Raw genomic sequence first — 13,072 nt, forward strand, 5'->3', positions numbered from 1 at the left:
CCCAGTTCTTTGCGGTCTCCTGCTTTGTAGCTCTGTCCCCTTTCTTCATGCTTTCTTGCTGCCAAAGAGTCTAATGGCTGTTAGGGGAATTAAACACAGTGGATGTGATGTGAGATTTAATGAATAGCAAAGCCATTAACAAGGATAATGACTTACATTTATATATTGCCCTTCAATTCCAAAGGCTCGCCAGACAACAGAAAGCATTTCACCCATCGCTGAAATACAGCCAAGTCTGGGGTGAAATTCTGCAAGTGTTAAGCAGTGTTGCTATGGACTGGTAAACACTTCTGAGGTGCGCAATTTACACAATTCCTAGTTTATTGTATCAGTTAGGAATGAGATTGTGGTTGGCAAGCATAAGATATTTTGATCTTTTGTGAATAAACCTCACTTAACATTACAATATCAGATCATTTTTCACACCTCTGTATGGTGATGCTTTTACTCCATTATGTCTGTTTCCTTTAGTCACAACTGTTTTTTTTTTCTGGCTCTGTTTTTGCAAAGCTAAGTAATTTCTGTACAAATACTTGAATTAAAAAAACCATTTGAATCAATGCTGAATCCTGCTACTCTTTAACCTTTTCAGGCCTGTAGTGCAGGTAAGAGAGTGAAATTGAGATCTGGTTCTCGTCTCCCCCAACTCCTACCCTTATTTATTATTTGTATTACCATAATGCTGGACCTTAGTCATGGACCAGCATCCAATTGTGCTAGGTGCTGCACAAATGCAGAACTAAAAAACAGCCCCTTCCCTAAGGAGCTTACCCTTAAGGAGACTTGCAAAGATGTTCTTGGCATCAGGTTTTGCTGGAGGTTCTATTATCATGTCTTTAGATGTAATGACAAAAAATACTCATACAAAAGCTGAGCACCCTTGACAGTCAGACTTCCAGTAACATTAGTGTATTTCACTTTGGAAAAGGAGTACAACATTTTTAAAGTCTGGATTGGAGGTGAATGATTTTGGGAACACTGTGTGAGAATACTGGAATGACAGACTAGCTGCATAGTTAGCTCTCCTGATTTAGCCTCCAAACACTAGGGTACAGAGTTAAGTGAAGGAATAGGCAAAAGAGCAAAGGGAGAGGGTGATTAGTGAGGATATTCGCCCACATCTCGGGGTCCACCTCCATGCTGCACTTGTTGGAGTTCAGAAGGGATCTTTGCAAAGGTGGCTTTAAGCCACTTTACATCTCACATGATTCAGGGGCCATTTAGCTGCTGGCCGAGCCCCAGTGTAAAGTAGGCCAGCCTCAGGGCTGCTCTGCTTTTCACCTGGTTGCCCCTGGAACCAGCCAGGGCCATTCCAGCAACTAGGGATCACTGGGGTATAGACATCTTGGCCATGCCAGCCCCTTTCCCCCCCCCCCCAGATACACAGCTACATCACAGGCTGAGTGGGGTGGAGGTAGCATAGGAGTCACAGTGGTGGCCCAATTCCGCTGTGCAAAGGGAATCCGCCACTGCCACCTGTTTAAGGTTATGCTGCCAGAGAAGTGGAGGGGAGCTGGCTTTCTGGATTGATCTGATTCATCATAGTCAACTAGAATGGAAGTAAAGGACACACAAAAGGAGCCTGAATGTTCTACTCTGCTTGGCTACATGGTGGTCACATCATGCACTAACATCTCAAAATACAAAGGGGGGTAGCCTGCTGCAACACAACTGTCTAGGGTTACTGATATTACGCCACACTCAATCCACCAAATGCACCTTCTGTGCTCCCTATTTAGGTGGCACCTGCTACGCAATCGACGCTCCATACAACTGGAGTCAGTCTGGCTTTAATCTCGAATCACTGTTTCAATTCACTCGAATAGAACTGTTTGCGGGAAGGCAATAGATTTGAAGAATGGACTAGATACATATTAAAACAAATCAGTGAGTCAATTCAATCAGCAAAAATGTATTTAAAAATCAGAGAAATTGATAGGTTTTTATGGTTTGTCAGATCTCATATGCTAGTTTTTTTGCAACTAACGCTATTTAATGAAAATGCAGTTCAGTCAGTTAAGTAGCCGTAAGAAGGTGGCACAAGCCAACTATGACAAGGATATGAAATTATACCTCATGTTCAGTGTTTAATTCCCTGGCAGTCTGTCCTCCCTGCTCCGGTGATCATCGGCTGTACAGTTGCTGCAGTCTGCACTGATATCATACTCCTGCAATCAGAGGTGAAAGTAAGCCAGTACGGTCCGGTATGGCATACCGCCAAGAGCTGGTATGCCGTACCGGACTGGCTTCCCCAGGCCAGCAATTTAAAGGGCCTGGGGCCCTTTAAATATCCACCAGAGCCCCACTTCCAGAGCCCCACTTCCAGAGCCCCTGGGTGGCAGAGGTGGCTCGGACGGTGATTTAAAGGGCCCAGGCTCCGGCCGCTGCGGGGAGCCCCAGGCCCTTTAAATCTCTACCAGAGCCCTGAGCCCCGGGGTAGCAGTGGCAGCCAAGAGCCCCCAGGGCTCTGTCAGCGTTTTAAAGGGCCCGGGCCTCCGCTGTGCTAGAGGCAGCCGGAGCTCCAGGTCCTTTAAATCGCCCTCAAGCCTCCCAGCCGCCTCTGCAGCTGGTAGCTCTGAGGGTGATTTAAAGGGCCCAGGGCTCCCAGCTGCCACCGCAACTGGAGCCCCGGGCCCTTTAAATCTTGATTTAAAGGGCCCGGGGATTTAAAGGGCCCGGGGATTTAAAGGCCCTCCCTCTTCTGGTTGAGGCCCCACCCCCTGCTCAGGACTCTGGTGTACTGGTAAGTCCTTTAAGTTACTTTCACCCCTGCCTGCAGTCCTTATCATAATGATGAAAGGGACATGGAGGGAGGGACGTAACTTAACAGCCGTTTCAGGCTTCATATGGAATTGCCTTGCTCTTGTTAGCCTGGGTCATACAGCCTTTACTGTAGGTTTTAGTTCCAGGGCTAGATTCTGTTTTTGTAAGCAGCTCACATGGACTTCAGCTGAGAGCCCTGCCTATGCATCCAAGAGTGAGGGTACTATGGCCCTCCATTTTCATGGAATAAATACTCTAGCAGAAGCCATTTACAAGGCTGAGGCATTTTTAGGCTCACACAACAAGCCACCCTATAAGCTAGGTTAGAACAGGCACTTTGTAGTTGTTAGATTCCGGGACTACTTTACAACACTCTTGGGGTGGGCTGTGAATGATAAAGTTGCTATGAATAAAAGCATGGGAACGCGAGAGCAGGGAGAGAGGATTTGAGGCCAAACTTTGTTTTGCAATGCTACTGTAAGCCTGGAGTAATCCCATTGACTTTAGTGGAGCTATTCCTGATTTACACTGATGTAACCAAGAAGAATTTGGCACTTAGTTCCCACATCTGTATTCAAGTGATGTAGAATTTGTTCAAACCCTGGCTTCTAATTGAAGGAATGAGACTACGCAAAGGAGGGGAGGGAAAACTCTTGAACTTCATATGCTATTATTACTACAAAGACATCAATAAATGAAGGAATTTTGTTAATACTCTTAGCCCATTGTTTTCCAGTATTACACAAGAACATCTGTTGGCTCCAGACTATACCTCTATGAAAGAACAGTGAGGAAAGTAAAAAAGAAAAACATGTTAAAAGGCCAACTAAATAAGAGACAGGCTACAGACCTGCAGAGAAAAAAGAGAAGGAAATGCTTCCATCATCACTGCAGAAAATAACATCAGAATGAGAGAGAGGGCAATGGCCCTGGAACCTGTTACAGAAGCAGGAGGGAGCCAAGGCCAAAGTGGCAGGGGAATTAAAATACTACTTAAATATCCCACAGAGTACAACTGTAATATAAATAACCGGAATACAACATGTAGCCATGTTATAATATTTAAGATATAATTATAGTATGAACAAACAAAAAACCCAAGACTTTAGTCTAAACATCAAGACTGCATTTCATTTTTGCACTTCATATATTGTACTTCACTTGCATTTACTGCATATACTCCACTATTTATTAATATTGCACTCTTCATTATTGAACTGTAACTTGCAGTTTTGTAACATTACAATCGAATCATCCTTGTTTATATACAATGCATATTTTAACAATTGTAACCCTAAATTGTAAATCTCCTTGAAAAAAGGCATCAATATGTCAAAAATAAATAATAAACAACTTTGAAGGGAGGTAAATGTGTCCCCAGATAAGAGCTACTATATAAAATGATTTTTTCTAATGTTTCATATAAAATAAATTAAATAAAAATATATTTTTAGGAAACCTAACAAACACCATCAACAGGCTGTAGCAGATAAATGCAATACGATATCTATTAAACAAAAATGTAAACTTAATGCAATTTTGATCACACGATTACACAATTATCTAGGATTGCAGTGGATATTTAGGAATGCATCCGATCTGATCTCAGAGTGCATCTTTGCCTTTAACGTACGATTGTGTTTTTCCCACAGTGCATGTGTTTCTTTTGTTAAAAAGGTGGGGGGGTATGGCCCCCTGGCAGCCCTGGTTCTGGTGCCAGTGAGAGAAGGGAATCTGTGGTGAAGAAAACAGGAGGATTTAAATTGTGAGATTTCAGCCTGGATCAATGTGAACAACTGCTGCTAAAATTAGAAGGGTAGAAGTGTTTATAAAGTTTTTATGTGTATTAGCAGAAGCGGTTTTGCTCCTCCAGAATGAGGAATCTATGACGTTTGGAGGAATGTAAAGCATCAGACCCATGTGTTGCATGCAGCACTAGATACCAGTCCTGAACCATCTCCCCAAACTCTGGGGGAATTGATTTTTTGGTTTTAGTCGAAATTTCACAGTAAATGAGGTATGGCCTGACCAGACTCATGAAAAGAGAGCTACAATGATTTGTCATAAGAACAAAATTGGAAGAGAGAACCTCCTGTTCCATTTATGTAAGGTACCCCAGATGACAATTCAAGTGGGTTGGTTGCACTAGTTTAACTTGTAATTTTAAATATTTAGAGCAGTGCAAGAGATTGAGTGGACACTTATTTTGGCTTAGCTTAGACTAAGTAAAATTTTCAAAGCTGCCCAAGTCACTTAAGAACAAATCACTTTTGAAAATGGGACTTGGGCAACTTTGAAACTATTACCTTAGAAATCAGTTTAAACTGAACTGAATGAAGCCATTCTTAAACTGAAATGCACACCTCCACACTGAGATTTGCACTGATTTAATTAGATCAGGTGTGATTTTAAACTGAAGTTAAAGCTGTGCAACTTTCTTGTGTTGGTGAGACCTCAAGCTGAGGTGTGCTTTCTCTCCAGCCTATCCCACTCTGACATTTGGAATGTTGCTTGTTTTCAAAGCCAGTCTTTTTTCAGAAGAAAAAGCAGATCTAGATAACATGCCAAATAACAGCACCAAATGTCTGCTTAACTCATCACTGATGCCTTAACAGTAGCAAAATTGGCAATGCTAGGGTAGATGGATGAGAAGACATCTGTCTTCCCTGTTTTGTTTCCAAACAGAGAAAACACAGTTCTGATTGCTCCAGAAGCTTCTCATAAGCAGAATAGGCAGAGACCTGAGTCATAGCCTATTTGAACTTAGGTTTGGGTATGTTTTCTTCAGGGCAATGACTCCTTGTTCTTTCCATTGGATGTCATTCAAAGTTGTATTCCACCCTGGTCATTTTCAATAATGCTGGTATCCCACTGGTTGTAATTCATTATGACCATGTGTAATCAAAGAAAGAACAATCACCATCCTTAACTGACTATACTATTAAGTACAGTAATCTATGTTAAAAGAAAATGTAGATTGCAAAGTCAAGCCCTTGAGTTAGGAAATGCCAAGTTTACAGTAGTATTGCATGTCTATCCTGTGCACTGAATGAGGAAGGGGTCCTGTGGGAAGAAAACAGTATGTGATGATATAACTGAAAACTGTCAGTGCATATATACAAAAGGGCAGAATTAAAGTTGAATAGGCAGCTATGAAATCTGGTATTTCTTAATTTGAGTGCTTGTCTTTGCAACGTAAATCATTTTAGTTTTTGTATGTAATTTCCTAAAATGATTTTTGTTTTGTTTTATCTCTTTAGCTGTGCCAGCTAGGGTGACCAGATAGCAAGTGTGAAAAATCAGGATGGTGGGGGAGGGCAGGGGCAGGGTACTATGCAAGACAAAGCCCCTAATATTGGGATGGTCCTGATAATATTAGAGGCTTTGTCTTATAAAGGACCCTATTACCCCCAGCTTCAGACATCAGTTATATTTGAACTCTAAACCTTCAGCATTGCAGCACATGCTTCTACCACTTGCATCACGTGCATCCGACGAAGTGGGTGTTCACCCATGAAAGTTTATGCTCCAATATGTCTGTTAGTCTATAAGGTGCCACAGGACTCGTTGCTGCTTTTACAGATCCAGACTAACATGGCTACCCCTCTGATACGTTCTACCACTTGGAGCTACAGGACTAAATACATTTGCTAGCAGCAGGAAAAGGCAGTTATCCTAGGATGTGGGATGGGATGCCTGGCCATGTGTTGGGTCCCAGGGGTTGTCTGGAGTATCTGGTTCACATAATTTCCCTCCCTCCCTACTCCCCACCCCCCAGAAGCTGGGGGAGGTTTTGCCCCATGTGGTGCACGCAGGGGATAGATGGCTCCCCAGGACCATGTGCTGCATACAGGGAGCTCAACTGATTTCCCTCCCATGCCCCACGGCTACAGCTAATCTGTTGGTTTCTGGTGCAGCATCCATGGCTGAAGCTGCTTTGGGCTAGCCGTAGCTTGGTCTATTTCTGTTATTTTGGCATGCTACCAAAGTTTTCCTGAGGAATAGAAGTTACAGCAGGAAATGGTGACTTTTATTTTCTGTTTATATCTCAGCCAAACCTGAATTGAATTTTCATGGACAGGAAAGGCATTTCTTGAGCCAAAGTGCTTTCCCTCTGCTGAATTTCAAAGGCTTGCTGCAAATAAAGAAGGTGTTAGAGGGATAGATTATTCACTGTAGGAACTCTTCCAAAACATTTACTGATGACACTTGATCAGGAAATCAATGGGGCAGAGAAAATTGCTCTGGATGATTTCCTAGTGTTCTTGGGTAGTTACATAGTGAATCATTTAATCAGTAATACAAAATACTGTGTGTAGTGTTGTAAACTGTTCCTCTGAGCTTTTTAGAGATCAGTAATCATTCTACATTCATGGGTAAGCTCTGCTTTGGTTTGAATATCTGTCAAAGAAGATCATAACGCAGGCCAGCTGCAGTCATGAAAGCGATAACGTAGTTTAGGGACAGCGAAACATGGAACGTTAGCAGCCTACGGTAACAACTCTGATTTGTCCTTATTCCATACAATTTGCAAGCGAAGTGGGTTGACGCAGTGTATCGACTTTTCACCCAGTCAATCTGTTGCTTTAGTTCTAGTATGCATTGCAGAGCTGGAGATTTTTTAACGGGTTTGTTCCATCTGTATGGGCAGATGAAAGCAGAATCCAAGCCTGGTGGTCTGAAAGGCCTAACACAGTAGCGAGTCAGTGAGAAATTATGATGGATTGTGAAAAGCCATATATGTGCTGAGTAGGGGAGAAGGTGGGAGTATGTATGTGACCTACGTGTTACCTCAAACTCCAGTTTTGTGTCATGAAAATGTTTTTGGGTACTGGTGGACTAAACTGTCTCCAATGTCAGTTGGATCTTGTTTCAGAGTAGCAGCTGAAGTGAGCTGTAGCTCACGAAAGCTTATGCTCAAATAAATTTGTTAGTCTCTAAGGTGCCACAAGTCCTCCTTTTCTTTTTTTAGTTGGATCTTGGGAATTGTTCACCCCTAGAATCTCTCAATCTACAATTGTTAAATTTTCTGCAGTTTGCCAAGACTGGTTTTAAGAAAAAATGTCTTTGTCACGTTATAGATAGAGTGAGGGAGGGCTTAGAAAATGTGCAGAGTTAGCCAGTGTAGTCCAGCTACAGAATCTGACAGAGGAGTAGTTTTACTTTACAAAACTTTAAACAGAATTTACATCAACAAGTGAAGAGGAAGGAGTCACTCAAAGTGAAAAAGACCCACTCAAGCTGAAAATGTTTCCAGACTGGAACAGAATTCTTCTTTTTACAGACTTCCTAGCTAACTCATTTACTGCTAACATCTGTTCTCACCCACTGATCGCTAAGGAGCTATTTTTATAAAGCAAAGAATAAATATGAAAATGCCGTGTATGTTCATATAAGTACCATATATTCTGCAGATTTGATTAGACATTATGTATTCAAATTTGAACTATGGCAAGTGGCCTCCTTCATATTAGTCCATATAAATATATTATTGTATTATTTTGGAAAAAGTATGTGATCATGTAACTAGACTGAATGTACAATGCAGAAAAACAGGAGGGTCCTGCCACATCACTACATACTTTTACTTTTGGGTATAGGCAGAATTTAAGCTAACTACCTGACTTGTATGACTTTTGCAGCTAATTATATAAAAGAATGTAACAAAGCCCAAAGTCTATAGTATAATGTACATATGAAATGTTTTAAATATCATTTAAACTTTCTGGATGAAGAAAAGATGAGATTTATATATCGAAACCAGTGCTTAGGGCCCAATCCAGTGCCTATCAAAGTCAATGGGACTCTCTCCACTAATTTCAGTTGGCATTGTAACATAACTTCAGATCCACTGGCAGGTGCTATATAAAAATCTAAGCTAGTTAGCTGTCATTGATATTCATCTCTGTGGAGGGAAATTTTAACGGTTAGCCTTAACCAAACAGGCACTTGAACTGCATGTGAGATCTAAGCAGAGACATGCCATTACTATTAAACATTGTGAAGATATAAACAATGAATCCATAATGACAGTACTTTGTACAGAAGTGATGTAAGTGAACAATGGGGCACTCCATTAGAAGGGCTTCAGTCTGGTCTATGAAAAGCCACAGAGTAATTTTCTCTAAACTAAGAAAGCAGCCAGTTCAATAGTATTTTAATAATTGTATCGACATGATTTTATGACAGCTGGTGCTTGCTGGCTATATTTGGTAGAACAAAGAAGGGCTTTGGGTCATAAATGAAAAGCACGTTGGTGGGAAATAATGTGACATGGAATTTCTGTGAGCCTGACGTTAGTCCGTCTGCTCTCTGCTCTCCCCAAAGTTCTGCCTCTAATCCTCTTCTCATCACTCTGCTCTTTACTCCAAAAGGCTTACTGTTAATTTCCTCCAGTGAGTAGGGACTTGGTGTGGATGGTGGGAAGATCTTCTTTTAGCTAATTACATTTGGGTGGGGGTGGATGGAAATATAGACTGCTGTCCACCAAGTGCCATGGCATTCAGCCTTTCCTTTCCCCCTCCAAAAATAAAATAACAAAACAAACAGACAAGCTGATATGCTCTAAACTTCTTTCATTTCCCCTTTTTTTTCAAACTTTTTTAGTATGTTTCATTAAATCACCAATAAATTCCATGATTCAATCTACTGAAGGCTGAGAATAAGACTGCGTAAAGGAGGCTTTTAGTTTTACAGTGAAATATCTGATAGGAGAAAAAAATCTGATAGAAAAATATGGATGCTCCAAACTCAGGGTGCATGGTCAGTTTACTCAGATTTACAGTGTAATACCTTCCATGAATCAGCCACTGGTGTTTATTGCTTTTGTATTTGAGAACAAGAATGATCTGATTGCTTCATTCATTTGGGTATAATGTAGGGGTATACACCTGTATGGAACCTCATGGAGATGAGATCTGTCTGGTATTTTGCACAGACTCATGAAATGCGTGCAGTCCATGCTTCCAAGACAAAATATTGCAGTGCTGTGTAGCTGTTATGCATGAATTTAACAAGAGAAGCTCTCTGTAACCAGTCCTGCATGGTGGAAAAGTTGGTATTTCTACTATATTTCCTAGCCAATACATCTATTTTTTGCTGCCACTTGTTGGTGAGATCACAGATCCCTTGTAATGCAACATTACTTTTACTATTTAACATGTTTTTACAGTAGTGCTTAAGGGCCAACAAAGAGTGCGTTCCCGTTGTGCAAGGCACTGTACAAACACAAAGTAGCAGATAGTTCCTGCCCTGCACAGCTTACAATTTAATGGGATAAAATGTGGAAATACACCAAAAAATTTTTTGCCAACCTTAGATGACATTCAATACCCAGCAAGTGGACTGAGTAGGAACTGCAAAAACCCAGGGGATCTGACCTCTAAGGTGTAAAACCAAATAGAAGACCTATAAATATACTCCACTACCCTACTCCAGCACTGATCTATAGCAGGAATACAAAAAAGTAGCCGGAGAAGCATGCCACCATGTTCAATAAACCTTGTAATTGAGATGGAGAATTTCCAGTAAAGGTATATGGATGGATGCCAGAAAAAACTGTTTAGTTCCCACCTTTAAGAGCTTAAGGAGATCCTCTGAAACTGTTAGTATGGCCAGGTTGCCACAGAGCATTGTGCTATTATTTCCTATTTTTGATGCTGTGATAAAGGAAGGGAGGGAGGGGTAGCTTCCTTTTATGGACACCCAGCCAGCCAGTTAGCTATAAAGTCCCTCTTGGTGGCTGCTCTCTGCTTGCTTTACCTGTAATGGGTTAAAAAGTTTCTTGGTAAAGGAAAGGGAGTGGGCACCTGACCAAAAGAGCCAATGAGAAGCCTAGAACTTTTAAAATTGGGGGAACAAAAGCATTTCCTTTGTCTGTTGTTCTCTCTGGGCTGAAGAGACAGGGGCAGCGGTAATGCTGTAAAAAGTTTGGACCAGGTATGAAAAATCATCTTCCATACCTAGAATGATTCATTGGGACAGGGAATGTTTAGATAGATGCGATCAGGTTTATTTCTTTATTTTGGCTTGTGGATTCCTCTGTGCTAAGCTTGGGTATTTTTGTTTTCTTTTGTAACGTTAAGCTGGACCCCAGGGAGCCATTCCTGGTGTTTAACCCTTTTCAGTTGCTCTATTTAAAATCTAGCAGAAGCCTAAGTTCCAGACGTATTTTCTTTCTTTTGTTTTTAATAAAATTTACCTTTTTTTTTTTTTAGGAACAGGATTGGATTTTTGGTGTCCTAAGAGGTTGTGTGTATGTTTTTCAATTAGCTGGTGGCAACATCTGGGTTTCCCTTTTGTTTGTTTTCTTTCTTGGCTTCCCCGGTGTGTGTGTGTGTGTGTGTGTGTGTGTGTGTAAAAGCTGAGGGGCCTCAGGGAAAACTTCCCAAGTGAGTTTTTTCCAGGATATGCAAGAGGCAGTTTTTCACTTGGGTGGTGGCAGCATTTACCAAGCCAAGATCAGAGAAAAGCTGTAACCTTGCGAGTTTACTACAAGCCTGGAGTGGCAAGTATTAATTTTTAAAATCTTTGCAGTCCCCCACCTTCTGCACTCGAAGTGCCAGAGTGAGGAATCAGCCTTGACAGATGCTGACAATGTCTCTCCTGGAGTCACCAACAAAACTGGAAAAATTGAATTCTGCTACAATGTAATTGGCAGTAAACTCTCACTGAAGCACCACTTCCATTTCTATTTTGACTAGGATGACTCAATTCTGTGGTTTGTTCAATTAAACAGGCACAGTGGCATGGCTCTGGATGTCAGTTATCCATTCAAAATCAGCAAATCTGGCATTGGAGTATAGGATAATCTATGTTCTCCGGAAATAGTGCAAACCCGTGTTTTTATTGCTTAGTTTACTATCATTTTCTCTACTTATGCGTTGCCTCCATTCTCCAGAGGGTCAAACTGTGTGCCTTTCATTACACCTGAACCATCCCTGCCCTGATCTGTCGCCAGTCCACACCTTGTAGGGTGTCATGCATCATGTCCCTGGAGCATGGTTATATTCTTAAACATGTAGGACCAAATCCACTTGCTATTGTAACTCCTTGGAAGGAAATGGTGATACGGCTGTGATGAGATTAACCTGTAGAATATTATTTGAGAACAGAAAGCAGAAAAATGTTGCACACATTTTATTGCAGTATTTATTTATTAGGCACAGGTGTCATGAACTGGAATGAAATGCCATTGATAAATAATAAATTAGGAAAGTGGGGTAAGAAAAATAACTACAAATAAAAAAAAAGTCATCATTCTAGTTGTTGGAAAAATAAGGATCCAATTCTGATCATCTCTTCATTGGCCTACCTTATTTGAAATCAGAGGAGTCACTGACCCAACAGGAATTTGTTTTTGTTTGCAGTGTGCAAAGCTTCCTCTTTCCATTCTGCTGTGCAACATTTCCCCTCTAATTGTTTAGATTATTTCCATTTGAAATATTGTGTTCTTATATCATTGTATAAATCTATGTCACATTATGCATTGCTCTGCAGGAAAGCCACTGCATACGAATACATGGAGAGCACAGCTGTTGTCACAGGGGAGACAATAGCACTCTAAATTTAGAGGTAGGTGATATTTTTCAACCAGGTTCACTGACTAAAAGGATAGCTTTTCATATTACTGATGATTCATAATGATTTTCTATGTGGTGTAGAAAGTACAGGTCCTTACAAGCTCTTATAATAGGTAGCAAGCCTGTTAAGTAAAAAGAAAAGGGGTACTTGTGGCACCTGAGAGACTAACATATTTATTAGAGCATAAGCTTTTGTGAGCTACAGCTCACCTCATCGATGCATACAGTGGAAAATATAGAGGAGAGATTTTATATACACAGAGAACATGAAACAATGGATGTTACCATACAGACTGCAACAAGAGTGATCAGGAAAGGTGAGCTATTACCGGCAGGAGAGTGGGGGGGGATGGACGGGGAGACCTTTTGTAGTGATAATCAAGGTGGGCCATTTCCAGCACTTTACAAGAACAGTAGGAGGGGAAATAAACAAGGGGACATAGTTTTACTTTGTGTAATGACACATCCACTCCCAGTCTTTATTCAAGCCTCAGTTAATTGTATCCAGTTTGCAAATTAATTCCAATTCAGCAGTCTCTCGTTGGAATCTGTTTTTGAAGTTTTTTTGTTGAAGAATTGCCACTTTTAGGTCTGTAATCGAGTGACTAAAGAGATTGAAATGTTCTCCGACTGGTTTTTGAATGTTATAATTCTTGACGTCTGATTTGTGTCCATTTATTCTTTTACATAGAGACTGTCCAGTTTGGCCAATGTACGGCAGAGGGGCA

General features: G+C 41.0%; 1 long non-coding RNA gene across 1 annotated transcript in view; it reads left to right on the forward strand.

Annotated features, from left to right (window-relative positions):
• The window catches only part of LOC140917880 (uncharacterized), a 42,237-nt gene extending 29,929 nt beyond the window's left edge, over nt 1-12,308 (forward strand). Inside the window, exon 4 of the long non-coding RNA XR_012161031.1 lies at nt 12,262-12,308. This is a non-coding gene — a long non-coding RNA (uncharacterized LOC140917880). The remainder of the gene's footprint in view (nt 1-12,261) is intronic.
• The last annotated feature ends 764 nt before the right edge of the window (nt 12,309-13,072 follow it).

This window comes from Lepidochelys kempii, chromosome 10 (genome assembly GCF_965140285.1).
Source record: "Lepidochelys kempii isolate rLepKem1 chromosome 10, rLepKem1.hap1, whole genome shotgun sequence".
Classification (NCBI taxonomy): Eukaryota; Metazoa; Chordata; order Testudines; family Cheloniidae; genus Lepidochelys; species Lepidochelys kempii.